The following is an 18976-nucleotide window of genomic DNA, read 5'->3' on the forward strand; positions in this document are numbered from 1 at the left end:
TTCCCCGGAGGGAATTATTTTTGAGAAATCTTTGAGATTGGGATTCTCGGCCACCAACACGAAGCAGAGTATGAGGCCGTCCTCGCAGGGATGAACATGGTTCATAGAATGGGAGGGAAGATGGTGCAAATGTTCTCAGATTCACTATTGGTGGTAGGCCAAGTAGAAGGGAAGCTAGAAGCAAGAGATTCCAGAATGCAAGGATACCTAACCCAGGTCAGGTATATGCAATCTAAATTTGAGTCTTTTTCACTATTACATGTATCCAGATGTGGCAATACCCATGCCGACTCATTAGCCACACTCGCAACGTCCTCGGCACAAAGTCTACCACGAGTTATCCTTGTTGAAGATCTGTTGAAACCCACTGGGACGGATGGTAACTCCACTCGAATTCTTCAAATTAGGACAGGGCCTAGTTGGATGGATCAGATAGTATCATTTCTCAGAAATGACATCTTGCCTGGAGAAAAAGCCGAAGCAGACAAAGTTCGTAGAAAGGCCACTCGTTTCTAGTTATCCGAGGACCAGAAATTGTACAAACGCTCCTTTTCGGGACCATATTTGTTATGTATGCACCCCGAGGCAACGGAGCTACTTTTGGAAGAGTTACACGAAGGGATTTGCGAAAGTCACACAGGGGGAAGGTCTTTAGCTCACAGAGCCCTTACTCAAGGCTATTGGTGGCCAAATATGCAAAGGGAGGCGCATGATTATGCGAAGAAGTGTGACCAATGTCAAAGATTCACTCCAAATATACATCAACCAGGGGGAGTCCTTAATCCTCTATCTAGCCCTTGGCCTTTTGCTCAATGGGGCTTAGACATTGTTGGACCCTTCCCCAAAGCAACAGGAAACAGGCGATGGCTCCTCGTCGGAACGGATTATTTCATCAATTGGGTTGAAGCCGAACCATTATCAAATATCAGAGACATGGAAGCAAAAAAGTTTGTATGGAAAAATATCGTTACCAGGTTCGGCATCCCTCATACTCTCATTTCAGATAATGGTTTACAATTTGATAGCAAAGCCTTTCGGAAATACTGTTGTGATCTGGGCATCACGAATAGATATTCCATTCCGGCTTATCCCCAAGGAAATGGGCAAGCCGAGGCTGTCAACAAAGTAATAGTGAGTGGACTCAAAAAAAGGTTGGGTGACGCTAAGGGGAGGTGGGTGGAAGAACTGCCACATGTCTTGTGGACGTATCGAACTACACCATGAAGATCCACAGGTGAAACACCCTTCTCCATGACTTATGGAACTGAGGCAGTAATACCCTTAGAAATTGGGTTCCCAACCCTGAAGAAAAGCTCCTTCGTTCCAGATAACAATGATGATCTATTGAGGAGAAATTTAGACTTAGTTAAGGAACGACGAGAAAACGCCATGGTTCAACTAGCTTATTATCAACATAAGCTCAAGCAGGGGTATGATTCTCATGTAAAACTTCGACCTCTTGGACCTGGTGACTTGGTATTAAGGAAAGTTTTGGGCACAACGAAGAACCCTGCGTGGGGAAAATTGGGGCCCAACTGGGAAGGACCTTATCGTATTACTTCGGTCGCAGGAATAGTGGCTTACAATCTGGAAGATTTGGACGAATGTATTGTACAACGTCCCTGAAATGTAAATAATCTACGAAGGTACTATTATTAAATAAAAGGCATTTCGGCCGTTTTTTGTTAAAACTACATTGCGTTCATTGTCTTCGTTCATTTAAGTATCAAACTGAAGCTTGGTGTGCCTGGATCCTTGGACCACATACCTCGTCTAAATTGATATTCTTTACCAAGTGTTAAACAGAACCTTAGTTATGTCTGGTCCTCAGATCATCTACTTTGGAAAAATTAACATTTCAATTGTTTCATTTAAGTATCAAACTGAAGCTTGGTGTGCCTGGATCCTCGGACCACATACCTCATCTAAATTGATATTCTTTACCAAGTGTTAAACAAAACCTTAGTTATGTTTGGTCCTCGGATCATCTACTTTGGGAAAATTAACATTTTAATTGTTTCATTTAAGTATCAAACTGAAGCTTGGTGTGCCTGGATCCTCGGACCACATACCTCGTCTAAATTGATATTCTTTACCAAGTGTTAAATAGAACCTTAGTTATGTCTGGTCCTCAGATCATCTACTTTGGGAAAATTAACATTTCAATTGTTTCATTTAAGTATCAAACTGAAGCTTGGTGTGCCTGGATCCTCGGATCACATACCTCGTCTAAATTGATATTCTTTACCAAGTGTTAAATAGAACCTTAGTTATGTCTAGTCCTCGGATCATTTACTTTGGAAAAATTAACATTTCAATTGTTTCATTTAAGTATCAAACTGAAGCTTAGTGTGCCTGGATCCTCGGACCACATACCTCGTCTAAATTGATATTCTTTACTAAGTGTTAAACAGAACCTTAGTTATGTCTGGTCCTCGGATCATCTACTTTAGGAAAATTAACATTTCTTTTCTTTTTGTTAAAGTATCAAAGCTTTGCATGCCTAGGTCAATAGACCATATGCCTTATTTCATATATTTGACATAGTTCAACTAGAAGTCCAAAATGAAGAATCAATTACTTAAAGTCTCTCTAACATAATGATAAACGGATAAGAAATCCATGAGCATCACTTAATGCAGTTCCTGGCATATTAAGCCTGCCTAGAGTATCAATTTCGATCCAGGTTATGGCTTAACTTTAGTGAGAGTAAAAAGATAGTACTTTTGGAGTGATATGATCAAAACAAAACAAAAAGTGAGGGCCATCTAACAAGGAAAGTAGCATTCGCGCTTATATTAGATTCAAATAGTACTTTTGCAATTACAAAAAACTTGCGAAATTACACATAAAATTAAAAAATAAAAAATAAAATAAAACAAAAAAAAGCAACAACAAAAACTATGGAGAAGCAATCACTGTTTCAGCTTAATCTTCAGAGGGCCTTTAGGGTCTTGAGGAGGTGGAAGCTGCACCAAGGACTCATTGGCAATTCCTTTGCCTTTGGGATCATCCTTCAAAGTTATTGGATTAGTTTGATTACCCAGCTCATCCTTTGAAGATTCCTGAAGGTCACTTAAAGACTGTATGTCTTCTAGTGCCTTTTCTTGTACTTGATCAACTTGTTTGAGGGTATCTTCAGGAAGAGTTAAGTCTTCAGCCAAATCACCTCTCTTATCCTCAGATGATACCTGGGCAGCTTCATGGGCAATTTCAGGAATGGTAGAAGCTCGAATTGCAGGAGGATAGTAGACACTCTCTGCTTTCCAAAGAGTGGAAGAGGCATCAACCCCAGCTTGGGAAAGTGCCTCATTCCACACTTGGAGGCCGTAATGCCTACATACCTCGGGAACCTGAACCTTGAAGGTTTCCGTGATCTCCTTCACACCTATATCGTAACCTTCTTATTCAGCTCAGTCCCTTGAGATCTCGGCCTCTTCTTTTGCTTTTTCAGCTCTTTTCTTCTCTTCAAGGGCTTCCTCTTTTCCCTTGATGGCCTCCTCTTTGATCCTCTCAGACTCGTTCATATCTTTCTTGAGATCCTCAATAAGCCTTCGTGCTACAGAGAGGTTATCGTTGGCTTGTCGAAGCATTAGGCGCTGATCCTCGGCCTGTTTAGTCGTTGTTTTCAGATCAGCCTTTAAGCCTGCCTTATCACTCTCTGCCTTAGCCAACTTGGCTGAGACCTCCTGCAGCTTCTTCTTCTGAAGGTCCAAAATCTTTTGGGCGGTTTCACGCCTTGATTCCTCGGCCCTCAGAGATTTATAGGAGCTGATGGCAATCTCTTCTGCCCTATGGGCAGATTGAACGGCCTGTGAATGAAAAATAAAAAACTTATACATATATGTATTTAAAAGCAAAAAAAAAAAAATAATAATAATAATAATAGCCAAAGTTTAGAAGAAAAAACTCACCATTGCAAGCTCCTTCTTCAAAATCATAAAAACGTTATGGTCCCTTTTCTTTCTAAGCTCACCCATGTCCTCAGGGAGCAACAGCGCCTGCTCTAATGCATCTGCGACGCATGCAGCTATCCCCTCATCGGAGTTTCTGATGGACGCGTCCACGGTGATAGCCTGGTCATCCATGGACATGTCAGGAAGCCATAAAAGGGCGCGCACGGCCACCTGCTATTCGATTCTTTTTTCCGACCTGGTCTGCACAGTGCAGGCCTGCCTACCACCCTTTTCAATCTCGGGCTCCTTAGGAAGAGAGCCCTTTCTTGCCTCCATCACTTCCTTTCCTTTCGGCTGATCCCTTTTCCTTTTAAGGTCAGCTGTGTTAGTGCGTTGAGTTTGGGAAGGAGGAGGGAGCCTAGTCTCAGGGCCTTTGTCAACACCCTTTTCTTGGGTCCGAGGGCGCACCTCTTTAGGAGGTTCTTGGGCTCTAAGGCCTTTGTCAGCGCCCTCAAGTACATCTTTTAGGCTGGGCTTGATCTTACGTTGAATGCCCATGTTATCAGGCTGTTGAGTAATGGCTTGCAAAACTTGTGTGGAGGTGCCGAGGATGGGAATTGAATCTTCCGGAGAGTGGGGTTGATTAAAAACCTCGAACTCATCCTCGGAATCAGATACCTCAACTATTTCTTCTTCTTCCTTTACGGTAGGGTGGAAAGACGTAACTTCACCAGGGATGGATTGTGTAGGAAAAAGGGACTATGGGAATCCCAACTGGAATAGGTTGTGATGGTTGGATTGGTTGGGTGACCAAAGTACCCGAGGAATAGGAGTCCCCTTCAGTAGCAGGAAACCTTCAACAGCAACGCTAATCCGAGGAAGGCGAGGGTCGTGGGCTTTGATCACGCACTTCGGCGCCTGAAAAGCTTTGAAAATCGGAGTGTAGCCGAGGATCAGATGAGCCGCTCGGAGTTGGCCGTCAGTATGCACAAAAACCTCGGCTTGTAGGTTCCTGTCCAACCGTCCGAAATCGACAAGATTAGGATGACGACCCGCTGCGTGTGGATCTGTAGAGTTATCCAAACAGAAAAGGGTAAGAATAAGTAAAAAGACAAAAAAATAAATAGTATGTATATAATAATATAATGGTTTTAAGGGTTCTATATAGAAGCCAAAAAACTTCACCTGGAGTCCCTTCCCTTGTCGGACAGGGGAGGCCGTCGTGCCAATTTCCTGATACGATCAGGAAGTCGTTTTTTAGGCCCTTATTAGATTCAGGCAGACATTGAATTAGCCTAACTTCTGGGTATCTAGATTTTAGGTAATATTCATCTTTCTTTGTTAGGTAATGGAGGTTATAAACCCAGTTCACATCGTGGTGAGTGAGCCCTAGGTTCATCTTCTCATTTAAGGCATCTATGGAACCTAGGATCCTAAAGACATTTGGGGCGCACTGGGTGGGAGCTAATCTAAAAGCCCTAAGATAGTCCCTAGTCACGGTTCTCATGGAGATTTTCATTCCCCCTTCGATGAACGCAATCATTGGGATTACAACATCCCCCGTTTTTCTTTTTACATAATATTCCTCCTCGTTACAGTACCTAATAGATACGTCCGAAGGGATTTTGTACTTAACCTTGAACTGCTCTATTTTTTCGTTTGAATCCACCAGGGACGCAAATCTACCCATCTTTGAAAAAGGGGGGTGTGAAGAAAACTAAAAAAGAACTACACCGAGGATGAAAGATACAGAGAAAAAGAAAAAGATGGGGAGGGAAAGAAACAAAAGAAACAAAGAGCTGATAAGGAGAGGAGAGAGTATTGAAGAACTTACTTTAAAAAAGAAGAAGGCACGGTCACCTCGGACAGGGTATTTGATAAAAAGAGAAGGTACGGGAAGATGACAAATGTGGCAGGTACGTTATAAGGTTACTGTAATGTGAAGAATTTTGAAGGAAGTTAGTACTTATATATCAAAATGAGTTATGAAGCGGGCGAATTCCCGCCTCAACACAGGGATCGCTCTCAACCGTTGGATATGTGTCACATCTTTGAAACATGGGGGACATAGAGGCGCCAGTAATTAATTCGAGGGCGTTTCGCATACCGAAGTATCGGGAACACGCGACGGGTAATTCAAAAGTTATTTTCCCGTCAGCAATATTGCCAAAATTCCGTAAGATAAAAAGGTGTTTTATGTCGAGATCCTATTTTCCTCCCGAGGTGAAGAAATAAAGAATCTCGAGGGGCTATTGTAGGGGCATTGGGCCCAGTAATTTACCAAGGATGGCCCAACGAAGTCTTTTGGGCTAGAAACCCAAATTCGAAGACATCAAAATGATCTTGGAGTATCTGAATGTATCTCATAAAGAAATGCCAAGTAAAGATATGATAAACGAATGACCAATTACGTCGAAGGAGTAGATTTGTCCTCGGATTGTTAAGCCGAGGACATAGGAAGAGAGGTTTAGTGTCCCCGGGTTATGTTATAAAGAATCCTATGACTACGGGAATACACAGTACACGTGGAGGACAATAGAAAGAGCGGTGGAATATCTAAGGTAAAGCTGCTATCACCGCCCATACATTAAAAGTTCTGTAATTGATATACTGACTGCATAGATGGAAAGATGGGACCTGAGCATGAAGTTTGGAGCTTGGTCCCTAACCCCAGCGGACTTTACGAAAAAATTGATGGGACAAGTATCCTAAACCAGCATTGCAACCATAAGGTGGAAGATGATGAAGAGAAGAAGAGGAAGTATAAATAAAGGGGAAGACCTACGAAGAGAGGGGAGGCTTTTTCAGTAAGAAAAAGGGCCAATAGTATATGATAATCAATAATTGTATCCAACCTTAGGAAATACTATTATAAACTATTCTCGGATTGTGTCCGAGGAGGAACTTTCAGTCTTACTCTTGCAAATAACTCTTTATTTCGTGCCATTGGGCCCAAAGCCCGTTCTTTTCCTTGTTATCTAAACCATCCTTAAAATCTAGATTACAAACCCATCCTCTACAAATTTATTGTAAAAAAAGGTTTTTCAAGCCCATTTCCTTCCAGTCGTAGATTGGGAATTTGAACTGTGTCCTTACAACTGTTATTTATTATATAGCCTCTAATGAAGGTCATTGGGATTTTTTTTTTATTATTACGTATTATTTTCAACAAGATGTTCATGGTTTGAATCTCCTCCCATCACTTATCATAAGACTATTTTTCGTAAGGCATTATTCGAAGTATGCGGTGGTGTGTACATTTCCTTAATTAATTTGTTGAGCACATAACTACATACAATATGTATAAACATAAGCCCTTTTATGATTACAGTTAGGGAATGTACGGCCAACCTGTCAATCTGCCAAAACCAACCTAATACAATCCAATTCATTGGGTTGGGTCAGTTTTCAAGGATTGGTGGATTGGATTATCAAACAAAAAATTTATGATGGGTTAGGCTGAGTATGCGTCAACAGATTTACAAATCCGTTTAATCCAACCATAGTCACATATATTTAATATATATTTAAAAGATATATTGTATAATTTTATCATTTACACTTTTGTTTGTTGACTGTGTTGAGATAGAACTATATGATATCCTATTAACTTTGAAGCACTAATAAAATATGTAAGGGCACAAAATTCAACGGCCCAAATCCGCTTAGAATAGTGAAGTTTGTACCACCTCACTAGGCCCAAACTAATAGATATTTATTAGGAGAGAGTGGATAAAAACAAGTTGAGCTTAGTCTAAAGATTCAAACACGAAGGGAAACTAATAGATATTTATTAGGAGAGGGTGGATAAAAACAAGTTGAGCTCAGTCCAAAGATTCAAACACAAAGGGAATGGACCGAAGTTAAAGTTAAGTATATTGGAGGTTCTTTTCAAGCTCACCCGAGGACGGTGTTCTTATGCTAAGATATACATTGTTCTTGTTCTAATCTATTTTCCTTGATTTTTTCCAGATGCCTTCATTTGGAAGTTTCCTTCCTTTATATACTCCTCAGCTTCTTGCATCATAGCCCTCCATCTGCAATCCTCTAGGCCCTCCTTAGGACACTTGTCCCATCAGATTTCTGTTGAAGGTGGTAGAAGGAGTTGCTTAACTGTGAATTTACTCTTCAGGGATCATTTCCTCATCAATGCAGCTAATAAAACTGTTGTTAGTCATTTAATGCAAAGGCAATAGGTGAGCTTTCACAGGAAACTTCTTTCAACTACCTTGACTCTCTTTCTCAGCGCCATTCTTTCCACTCAGACTTTTAGGAAGTATTTTGTCTCTTCCCATCCTATCCTTGGGCAAACCCACTCCTCGGGCTTAAAGGGCTTCCATTTGAAGAGTGGATAATGGTCATAGTGGTTCTATTCTTCCTTGGTCCTCAGGTCCCCACAAAATATTTTTGTATTAATTTGGTGCTATGCTCAGGTTTATTAGGTTATAAATTTACTCTTATTTGTATTAGTGTTGTTATAATGCTCAATTAAAAACAAAAATTGTCCAACTCATGGGTTCAATCAAATCCAAATGGGTCAGGTTGGATTTTTTTTAGCCCAACCATGATGGATTGAATTAGCAAAACCTTTCAACCCTACCCATATGCACACCCTTAAATTTACGGTCAACAACTTTATAACAATTACCATGAAATGTTTGAGGAATACATTAATTCGACGAGGAATATTATTGTTTTCGTTCTTTTGTTTGGTTGTTGCAACTTTTTCTTTTATCTTTTTTAGACTATTTACTTATATAAAGTACAACTTCTAAAATCTTCACTCTTTAAGTTTTTCTAGTTATAATTATAGTTTAACCAATTTTCAGCAAATTGACAAATTAGGTTGTATTTGGGATAACTTATATTGGGCAGTTTTTTTTACTATTTAGCTTATTTTTGCCACTATTTGTGGGTCTTATTACACTTTTTAGTACTAGTTATGGATCTTACTATACTATTTCAACTAACTTTTAGCTTTGTTTATAGTACATTCAAAAAAAAAATTTCAGTTTCAACTAAATAAGTTATTTTCAAACGAACTCTTAGTAAAGTTCTCATCTAAACGCACACTTATTAGTTTCCCAACGTGTAGAGTAGTAGGTTGTGTGTGGTTGAGGCAATAATGGTCAATAAATATATAAATATAGTTTGACCTTTGATTGTGATTCTAATGTTATGGTTCGAGGAAGGCTCATGTCGAAAGTTTGCTCTGTTGAGAGTTCATAGTTAATCCCAAAATTTTGGGACTAAGGCTGTGTTTGGCAACATGTAAACGATTTTCCAAGCGTAAAATATTTTCAGGTGAAAATATTTTCAAGTGTTTGGCTGCATTATGAAAATTGTTTTGGAAAATGTTTTCAGGTGTTTGGTTGCATTCTGAAAATGCTATTTTACTACTAATTTCTCACATTTTCTCAGTCATTTTATCAGCTTCCAAACAAATTTTATAATAGAAATTTTCAATATATAAACTTGAAGAAACAAAAATCAAAACAAAACCATTCGTTGAACTAAAAAATTCGGTCAAACTGAGAGAGGGAGGAAGAGAGAGTAATTGAAAATTGAGGGAAAGAGAGAGGTAGATTGAGAAAGAGAGAGATCGGTCATGGGTGGGTCATGGTTGATGAGATCGATCAAGCGATGGCAGGCTTCAAGCAGCAATTAGATTGAGACAACGAGAGTTCGGTCTAGAGGGCAGTGACGGCGCAATCTCGGCGATGCTGGGGTGCGATATCGGCAGTGCTAGGGTGTGATCTCAGTGATGCGATCTGGGGTTGGGGCGGTGGTCCGATGGCTTGTGTATGCTTCTAGCTCACTCTCCCTTCTCTCTCTCTCTCTTCAGGTGTCTGAGTCCGAAAAATCATTTGAAGGTAAATGAGATGTGTAAATGATTTTCCGGGTCTATGGGCTTATTTTACAATCAAAGTTTAAGATTTTTAGTTTGACTTTATATTACATGTGCACCCAAATACGCATCTGGGTGTAAAAGATTTTTCCAATTTCATTTACACCCAAAAACAAACACAGCCTAAAGTTTTGTTGTTGTACCAAAATCTGTTAGATGCAAACAACAGAAAAAGTAGAAAGAAAAAACATCAAAGTACTCACACACATAGGGAAAAACAAGTTGTACTAGCTTATTCCGTGATCTGGTTTGTTACAAGTCCCTCTATCTAATGGGAACTTAATTGGCTATTTATTATGACATTCACTTTAGGCTACATTTCTTACAATATTTCATATGACTCCCTACAAGCCTTCTGCTTCAAAGTCACTTTGGTCATGTAAAAATGTATTTTATTTCTTTTAAATCCAGGTTTATACCAAGAGGTAAAAGCTAATACCAGGGATTCTAAAGTTACTCTTGTAAATTTATTGCTACTTAATGCCAGATTTCTGTAAGATTCTACATCTTGTCTTCCATAGCAATTAGCTAGTTAACCAGTTGTTGTGAACCGGCATATTGATAAATTATAAAGATGAAGGAGAGCATATTGACAGAGCATAGTTGCAGAATGTTATGGATATGTTCGTCGAGATTGGAACGGACTAATGGAGCCTTCTAAACAGGATTTTGAAGCACATATGCTTCCAGGCTTTGGTGCTTATTATTCTCGTAAGCATCAAACTGGGCGTTGAATGATTCTTGTCCAGATCAGTGGTGAAGCCAGGAATTTATCCTTAGGGGGTCTATTTATAAAAAAATATGTCTGCATATGAAATCTATAATAGTAACGCACAATATTTAATAACTCAATATGTGTTATAAACAACAACTAAATACATGTTATTTATTTATTTTTAAGTGCTAAATACATGTCAATATAGTAGTATATATTGTATATTTTAATGAAACTAATCAAATACATTTATAAATTATAATGCCATTCAGTATATAATATATTGATTATTATAATAACAAATAATGTATTATGAAGAATATAAAAAGAAAGCAAATGAAAGTAAAGTAAAGTAAAGAAAGCAAATGAAAAGTAAAGTAACGCGTATAGGAGCACAGTACATGGGTGAGGGGCCTACAGAAGTTTCAAACTTGTCTTTCGCTATTTCTTGTCTAATTTAGTCACACTTAACTTTTACTTTTATACTGTAAACACAAAACTGAGTAGCAGTGGGAAAAGGAAAGAACTAAAAAGGGAAAAAAAATTATGGATTGTATTCTATTTTACAATATTTTAAGAAAATGTTGATGTGACCAACCTTTTATTGATTTTCATATAGGCCTACCATTAACATCACTTTTTAATTTACCAATAACCACTCATCATAGCAATTTGTAATTTTTTTGTAAAATAGTTTGTATCTCTAGAATTATTCTTCTATTTAAATGAAAGTTAGTTTATTTTTAGATTTTCTTAAATATATATGTATATTATCGAGTATAGGGGGCCAAAATGATAAGGTTCTTTTAAAATTTTTAACATTATTTAGGATAATTATAAAAAAAATCATTAATTTTTTCAAAAATTTTGGAGGGGGCAAGGCCCCCTTTAATCCTTGTGATGGTTCGCCACTGGTCCAGATTACATGTTGAAAGCAAGTTTATATGCCTAGGATACGGGCACAGTACGAATACCAACACAACAATTTTTAAAAAAGTTAGACACAGATACAATAGGAATATATGTATATTAATTTATTATTAAATATATTTTTTTATTTATACTTTTATATATACGGTTAAGCATTTATTTTTTCATATAATATTAAACATATATTAATTTAAGGTGGGTTCTAGTTAGCTCAACTGGTAAAGTCTCTGATGGTTGTATAAGAGATCTGGGGTTTGATGCCCGCTTACACCAAAAACTGATTAGTGTCTTGATCTGATGATAAAAAGCTATCATCAGGAGTGGACGCCCTAGGTTAAAACTCTCTAATAAAAAGCATATATTAATTTAAGAGAAAAATGAATATTTTATTTATGTATATTATTAATCATTTACTGTTTTTTTTAATATCGAAATAAGAATAATAGCTGATAATAAGGCAAATTCATTACTACTAAAAGGTGTTAAAAAATTAGAATACAAATCAATGATAGAAATATTTATTAATTTTAAAAATATAATATTATTATTTAGAGCATGAATGTTCTCTTTGATTTGTGAAAAGGTACTTGATTCCTCTTATTCTTGTGTCTCAATTGTGTCCTGTATTTTTTTTAATTTTTTTAAAAATGACATAGTTGGGACACGCATGCTGAAGTGTTCGAGAAGTGTTAAGTATCTAACACCTTAAATGAAGTGTCCATACTTCCTATGTCAATGAGGTTATATGTATATTGTGGGGGTCTGAGGACCGAGGAAGACTAGGAAAGATATGACCTTCATCAATTCATCTATGAAGCACCTTAAACTCGAGAAGTTGGTTTATTCGAGAAGAGGATGGGAAGGTGCACAATGTTTCATGAGTGCTCGAGGGGAAGAAGTGGCCTTAAAAGAGAAGGCCAAGGCAGCTGGGAGAAGTTTCCTGTAAAAGCTTACCTAATGTCTCCGCATTGAATGCATAGCAACAACCTTATTAGCTGCATTAATGAGGAAATGACACATGAACAGTAAATTCATAGCTAAGCAGCCCCTTCTATTACCTTCAGTAGAACTTTGAGGGGACAAATGTCATAAGGAAAGCCTTGAAGTACACAAATCGAGGGTTAGGATGCAAAAGAAATAGGGTATATAAGACAGAGGAACTCCCAAGTTAAGGGATCTTTTTCTCTTTTGTTGGATTTTTCTGAGAGAATATTATTAGAAGATAAGGACTATAATAGCAATGAAGCATAGAGCTTAGGACTTGTGTAGAACTCTTAAGAAGTCATCCTCGGACTGACCCGAGGGACACATCAATATAAACTACTTTACAACAGTCTTTTCCATTCTTGCTTGGATCTTCGGCCTTAGACTTAAACTTAATTAAATTTACATTCGAAACTTCTTCCCACTCTCTAACAAATTTTATTGTTTTGGGCTTAATTTAAGGGCCAATGCTTCACTATTCTCAGTGGACTTGGGCTGCCAATTTTCCAGCTCTTACATATATATATATATATATATATATATATATATATATAATTTTGTCCTATACGGATTAATGGTAAAGTTTGGATACCGTATTTATACGCAACATATTAAAAAGTGTTCTTGTTTAAATTGTCAATAATGTATATAAATTTATCTAGAGAACTATTAATTTTTTTTAAGGATTTATATATAATTAGTTTTTAATTAGTCAATACAATAATGTGAATACCAGTTAGCTCAATTGGTAAAATTTAAAAAGAATGTTTTATTGGGATTAAAATACTTTCGTAAAGTTGAGCAAACTGAAGAGTTCCAAAGTCAGGTCTGTAATTTATATATAAGTATGGTTTAGATGTGTTTTCGGACAATATAATCTTCTTTTCCTTAAATACCACCTTCCCATTTGTTACCATATTATTTTCAAAACCTTTTTCCAAATTTGCATAATGTTACTAATATTTATAATTACATATATATGATACTCTGATATAGGTCAGACTTTTGTTCTTCAAACTTCATTTTTCTGGCTTTTCCATGGTTTGGTGAGGATTTTATTTTATTTTATTTTTCCAAAATGATTAATGAGATATATTAGGACATTGGCTCAAGTGTCATGCCAAGTGTGAGTCCAAATAATTTTCAGCTTATTACAACAAATAATTCTCAATTTTCTTAAGCTGATATGAGTTAATTTTGACACTTTTCTGGTCGTTTTGAACTTGCTAATGAAAGCCATGGCTTTGGTTAGTGTAACCACAGAGCACGATATACAACTAACTATATTAAGTCCATTTGGATACAGTTGAAAACTGAAAATACTGTAGCAAAATAATTTTAAAATGTGTGAATAGTACCATGAGACCTATTTTTGATGAAAAAGTTGCTAAAATATTTGTGGGTCTCGTGAACAATGCACGAGTGCACTGTTTACAGGAAAAGTCAATATTCACGGCTTAAAAAAAGAAAAGAAAAACGTAAACGTTGGAAACGCGTGAAACGCGTTATCCAAACTCTGTTGTACTAATACTAATATTAAGATGATTAGTGTATTTGATTCTCAAAAAAATAATAATAACAATAATAATGATCAATGTATACGATATACACTTACACATTTGCATTGTCATTTTAAGGAGGAATACATTTTTTGAAATTATGGATATGATGGTGTACTTTCTTTCCTTTTTTGATTCGTGGTGGAGTAAATTCATTTCACGCTGAATTTCAAGTATTGAGACTTGAACCAATGAACTCAGTGTCTTTGATTGTGTCTTTGAGGGAGATGCAGATGTTATAGTGAAAGTGATTTTGTTTGAAGATTCGAATCACCCAGAATATGGTCAGGTGCTGAGTGATGTTTTGGTGCTTGCTATAGATTTTGGTGTCATTTTTCTTATGTAAAACGATCAGGCAATTCAGTTGCCCATGTTCTTGCTAGACAATGTAAGTCTGGTGCTGAGCTAAAGGTTTGGATTGAATCTGTTCCTAAGGATATAACTCCACTTGTTGCGCATGAAGTAGTGTAATTTGTTTTCTTTTTCAGTTTTTCTTCAATAAAGTTTGGCCCTTGGGTCTAGTTTCTCAAAAAAAAAAAAAAGACTAAATATTTTGAATAATAACTAGTTGAAAATTATATAAATTTTTTATTAAAAATTATTGATTAAAGAAATATAGAAGTTTCATTGGACATTGAAAATCTAGTTAGTTGCTCTGGACTAGATGGACCAAATAATATATATCATATGTTTACCAACTTGTATCAAGCTATTTTTTATTTACTTGTTTACCTTTTATTTATTTTTTTGTCTAGAATTGATCTAATTGAAGACCAAATAAACTTGGATCCATGTAAAACTGGTGTTACACTCAACACAATTTGCAACCTCAACAAGTTCCCAAATAGATTATGAAAAAAAATTGTCCCTAGCATTGTTCAATAAAATATCACCGGCTCATATGTTACAAAAACCAAGAAGCAAACTACTCAAGTATTTTACATACTTTATTATGTATGAGCAACCGCATCAATCTTCGCAAAATTCTTGTCTATTTTGTAAGAAAAACATATTTTTTCTATTTTATACACCCACTTTTATAAATGACTTACATCAGTTTATCTATTTTATTTAAATAATAATATTTCTTTAATTTTTTATTATATCAAACAAACCACTACCCACATGGCCCCACCCACCTCTTTCTTTCTTTGTTGTGCGAAGAAGACAGATGAGAGAGCAAGATGAAGGGGAGAGAGAAAAAATGAATAAAAAAATCATCATGATGCACGGTTTTTTTTTGGGTAAGAAAGACGATGCATTAACAAACTAAACAGCTGCAACCAGTTCAAGGCATACCCTGTTAACATACAAACCATTCTTATCAAAATGAAAAACATAAAAAATGTCCACAGGCAGACCATGAAAAGTAACAAAATCTGCCTTTTGCTCCACGCCCATCTATGCCAACAAATCAGCACATCGATTAGCTTGACGATAACAATGTCTAATCTAAACTTGCTAGAACCGAACCACAAGTTGCCTGCAATCATCCAGTAAGGGAGAGCATGATGCATGGTTACTGTTCATGTTTTGTATATTTGCACATTTTTACAAGTATTAATGTGAGTGTTTTTTAGATTAAAATGTGCAAAATTAAGCACTTTTTGTATGTAGCAAATTTTTGCAACCATTGATATGGTTGCTCTAATACACAAATATTAACTAACCTCCACCAATTTAGCAAAATAAATAAATAAATAAATAAAAATAACCTCCATTAACTTCTACTCACTGCTTATATGCAGATGATGAGAAGCTCTATTCATCTCCCCTCTCAAGCACATATTAAATTAACGAAATGAGACACAGACGTTAGAATCACAAAGATTATCTACATAAACCACACAATGATAAAGAAATAATGTGTGCATATTATATATATTTCTTTTTTTGCTGAATAGTTGTATATTTTAGGTAAAAATACTATTTTAGTTCCTATATTTTGGGGTCAGAATCACTTTGATTCCTTCATTTTAAGAACAATCAATTTGATTTCGGTTATTTTCAACTTACAATTAATTTGATCTCCATCGTTAAATGACTTACGTGTTAACAGTTTGCCAACACAATTGGTAAATCTAATATTAAAAAGTTAAATAAAATACTGATGTGTCTTAATTTCAACAGCCAACTCAGCACTTAGTTGGCAAACAAAAGCCAAGTCAACCTTAAAAAAAATACTCTTCTTTTATTGTACGGATTTCTTTCCTTTCTTTATTTCGGCCTTTAATATTCTTACAATTTTTTTTAACCAATCAAAATTTTATCTTTATTTTCTCAATTTTATCTTTCCTTTTACGATTGCTAACCAAACAGAATTTCCTTTTAATTCCCTTCTTGCAATTTCTTGGTAACCAAACACTAATCTAGTCCAAAAATCACAGACCCAGATTTACTACAACCAAATCGTCCAGCACCACAAATCCACTACAGAGCCCAAATGCCATTATGCCAATTTGCAAGTGCATGTTAAAAATATTCATTTTACAACTTTGATCACTCAACACAAACAAACCCAAAGTCAAGCCATTGTAGTGTAATGGAGACCCAAAGGCAGACATAGTGAGAAAGCTTCGAAAAGCAAACCCACATAGCCATGGAAATGGAGAGGTCATCGAAGAAGAAGATAGCAACGCAGACTCTAAGCTCAAAAAACACACCCAATCCCTTTAGCTTTTCGAATCCGACCTCGGAATGGTTCACCAACCAATCGCCTTCGTATGGCGTGGAGCTCAAAACCCATATTGAGACCGCTGATCAGAGACGTCGGAGAAGTCGTGGTCGATCTGTGTTGAATCTGGGTTTGGAGAAGCTGGGTTTAGTGGATCTGGATTTCGGGTTTTGTATAAATATGAGATTTGGCTTCTTCAACCAAGAGTCAGAGAGAACAAAAGATTAGTGAGATTATGAGAGAGAGATAAGCTTAGAGACGAGATGAAGGAAAATCAAGAAAAAAGAAAAATGTATGAAGGAAAAACAAGAGAATTCGTACAATAAAAGAAAATATAATTTTAAGCGCTTACGTGGCTTTTATTTGCCAAATTAATTAGGGATTAAAATAATGTTTTGGCCTCCCTTTTACATTGGTACGTTGTACCTGTAAATTTAATATCTTTAGTTGCATATCGTGCTATTAATGCAATTAACACGTACGTGACTTTATTTGCAATTAACACATACGTGACCTTAGTGTGACATCTTTTGTTTACTATTTATGTAGTTTAGGATCGGTATTGTGTGTTTAAATAACAGTTTTTAATTTTTTTTAAAATATATGTAGGTAAAAAATATTTAAAAATACATGTAATATTGTTTAAAAATTAAAAATATATATTTAAACGTATGTACCAAACATGTCCTCGGTAGTTCCATAATGGCTGTTCTGGAATTACTCTTTTTGGTTCTTTAGCCTATTGCTGGAAATGAATTTTGAAAGTAAAAAAAAAGAAAAAAAAAAGGGAAGAAAGTGTGCTAAATATATATATATATATATATATATATATATATTTTATCTACTTACCTTTTGCTTACATGCTAAGTAAACAAGATAAAAGTAACCTCTTATATATATATTTTTTTCTTAAAAAAAAGGAAATAAAGTGCCCCCTTTTGGGAAATGATATTTTTATGCCAACTCATAGTAAGTGTAAGGAGCAAAAACCATAGTAAGTGTAACTGATATTTTGTGAACAACGTAATTAATATGTTCTTTCAAGTCCTGTAATTGATGTGTGACGTAAGCAGATTACATACACCCAAAGAAATAGCCACCTGCTTAAAAAAATTGTTAATTAAGGGTGTAAATAATATGATTTGGATAATAATAGAATGAAAAATAAATAAAGAATAACAGGAAAAATAAATAAAATACAAGTGATCTGATTAATATGCCCCTTTAGATCCATAATTGATTCCATCACTTTGGAATTAAATCCAAAGTGGCTGCTGATTTATAAGGCTACATGAGATCCCTGGGGTATTGGATTCAAAATCCTTAGTCAACATCTTGAGATCACCTTAATGGCATGTTTGGATGTTTAAAAAAGGAGGGGGAGTAGAGTAGAGGGAAGGGGAGTAATTCAATTACCTTGTTTGGGAGTTTTTTAAGGAAGGAGGGGGAGAGATTTGGAGGGGTTTCAACTACCTCCAACCCCTCATTTTTAATTCCCCCAAATTGGAGAGATTTGGAGGGAGAGTAGAGCACATAAAATTATTTATAAAGTAAATTACCTAATTTACCCTTATTATATTTATAAAATTACAATGTTAAAAACAAGGGGAAGGGCTAATTACTCCCTTCCCCTTTACTAATTATAAAAACATCCAAACAAGATGGAGGGTAATTATTCCCCTCTACTCTCCTCCCCTCCCCTCTACTCCCCTCCCTCTCTAAACTCCAAAACAGGCCATAAGAGATTACTCTTTGCAATTACCTGATCTGTGTGGGACAAAAAAATACACACTTGTGAAAATAGTCAAGCACTCAAGTGCTTGAAATGCTTTAAACACACAAGCTAGCCGGAAAAAAAAAAGTTTAATATATTAAGTAGTCATAAGCAATCCCATATTTTTGGAATCAATAGTTTTATTATTCTTAACGAGTAAAAGTATAAATTCATCCTATTGGACTCATAAGTCACATAGTTTTACATCATATATAATATATACTACATTAAAGTTAAGGTAGAGAAAAAATTCAAATAAAATTCAAATCATATTTTACTTAAATTTAATTTCACGCCATGTATTCTTAAAAATAAAAAATAGTACCAAAAGTGAGAATCACAATATTTTTATTTTATTGAAATTAGTTGTTTATAGTTTGATTAAGGTATTTAACAATTGAAATAAATCTCACACTTACAACAACAATTCAAATTGCAAGAAAAAAAAACATATTCAAAAGAAGAAGAAAAACAAAAATGATTAATTTCAAGAAAATAATTTTGTTGTGCATTGCACCAAATTACAACTAATTTAT

This window comes from Castanea sativa, chromosome 10 (genome assembly GCF_040712315.1).
Source record: "Castanea sativa cultivar Marrone di Chiusa Pesio chromosome 10, ASM4071231v1".
NCBI lineage: Eukaryota > Viridiplantae > Streptophyta > Magnoliopsida > Fagales > Fagaceae > Castanea > Castanea sativa.